The sequence below is a fragment of the Coenobita brevimanus genome, chromosome 117 (genome assembly GCF_032717465.1).
Source record: "Coenobita brevimanus isolate Jiangsu-jjx chromosome 117, ASM3271746v2, whole genome shotgun sequence".
NCBI classification, from domain to species: Eukaryota; Metazoa; Arthropoda; class Malacostraca; order Decapoda; family Coenobitidae; genus Coenobita; species Coenobita brevimanus.
In genome coordinates this window covers 1,285,158-1,287,372 of record NC_137070.1, presented here as the reverse complement: position 1 = coordinate 1,287,372, position 2,215 = coordinate 1,285,158, and positions in this window count along the sequence as shown.

Genomic DNA, 2,215 nt, shown 5'->3' with positions numbered 1-2,215 from the left:
AGAAAAAGAGAAAGAAAATATCAGCTCTCTCTCTCTCTCTCTCTCTCTCTCTCTCTCTCTCTCTCTCTCTCTCTCTCTCTCACACAAACACCAGATTAATTTATTTATCTGTGTGTGTGTGTGTGTGTGTGTGTGTGTGTGTGTGTGTGTGTGTGTGTGTGTGTGTGTGTGTGTGTGTGTGTGTGTAGTGGTTTGGGGGTTCAACTACTACTATTATTATTATTATTATTATTATTATTATTATTATTATTATTATTATTTTCCTTCCCTCTCTCCTCTCTTTTCATGCCTCCCTCTTTCCTTCCTTCCTTCCTTCCTTACTTACTTACTTACTTCCCTCCTTCCTTCCTTCCTTCCTTCCTTACTTACTTACTTACTTCCCTCCTTCCTTCCTTCCTTCCTTCCCTCCTTCTTTCCTTCCTTCCTCCTTCCTTCCTTCTCTCTAAATACTGTCTCTCCTTCTCTTTCCTCACAGGGAAGAAAAGGAAAGCAAACAGCAACAGACCTTATAGTCCTTTCGAGGCTGCTTGTTACAGAGAAAACTATGACTACAAGATCTAACTCTACATGCTGAAGGATAAGGATAGTAAAGCAAGACTATGACTACAAGATCTAACTCTACATGCTGAAGGATAAGGATAGTAAAGCAAGACTATGACTACAAGATCTAACTCTACATGCTGAAGGATAAGGATAGTAAAGCAAGACTATGACTACAAGATCTAACTCTACATGCTGAAGGATAAGGATAGTAAAGCAAGACTATGACTACAAGATCTAACTCTACATGCTGAAGGATAAGGATAGTAAAGCAAGACTATGACTACAAGATCTAACTCTACATGCTGAAGGATAAGGATAGTAAAGCAAGACTATGACTACAAGATCTAACTCTACATGCTGAAGGATAAGGATAGTAAAGCAAGACTATGACTACAAGATCTAACTCTACATGCTGAAGGATAAGGATAGTAAAGCAAGACTATGACTACAAGATCTAACTCTACATGCTGAAGGATAAGGATAGTAAAGCAAGACTATGACTACAAGATCTAACTCTACATGCTGAAGGATAAGGATAGTAAAGCAAGACTATGACTACAAGATCTAACTCTACATGCTGAAGGATAAGGATAGTAAAGCAAGACTATGACTACAAGATCTAACTCTACATGCTGAAGGATAAGGATAGTAAAGCACGACTATGACTACAAGATCTAACTCTACATGCTGAAGGATAAGGATAGTAAAGCAAGAAGGCTCCCCCCACCACCAAACCCTCCAGGAAAAAGTGAGAAAAACCACCACGCAGCCTGGAAAAACTGACATGGAAATTTTATAGGAAAGACTGGAAAGGAAAAGTCACATTCTATAATACTTTGTCTATAAGCTACCAGTATGAATAACCTGAACGAGAAAGTAGTAAAGTACAATGAATAATTGAATAAATAACTAATGCATGTCGCTATGTACGGGTACGGTGAGCTGACACAGTGTGGAAATTGCACAGTACACAGTGTGGATATTCAGGGGTGGTGTGGCAGCCTTGTCTGGCGCTATTAAGGTAGGCAGCAGTCAATCAGGCCCCAGCTCCGTTCATTCCACTGAGACTAGGAGAGTTCCCATGTGGGACAAGCACACACGTCACCTCCTGAAGCAGTGACCCCCGGTACATTAAAAAAATCCCGATGGTGGTCACTTGACTAACAGGGACCCTCAGTGACCCACAGCCCATCACAGGTCGAAAGTATGAGTAGTGACCGTTAACTCAGGGCTATCTGTGCATATCCTGGTCTGTTCATATACTATATTTACATTTAATAAATTGATCCAGGCTCTAAAAAAACTAGAATAAAATAAAATAGAAAATTATACATACACAAGTGTTTTATTCAGGAGTAAACATATTCAGCTGGGGGTTGGATGCCAAATACTTATCCAGGCGACCTTTAAAGGTTTGTAGTGTATAACAATTTATTATGCTGGACGGCAATTTATTCCATTCATTTACAAATCTGTTGAAGAAGAAATGCTTGGCTTCATGCGACTGGAATCGTTCCCCAATTATTTTATGCCCATTGCCTCTAGTGTAGTTCGAGTGATCAACTGTGAAGTATTTATCGACAGCCATGTTATCATGTCCTTTGAATATTTTGAATACTTGAATTAAATCCCGTATCCTCCGTTTAGTTAGGGTAAAGAGATTCAGGGCTTA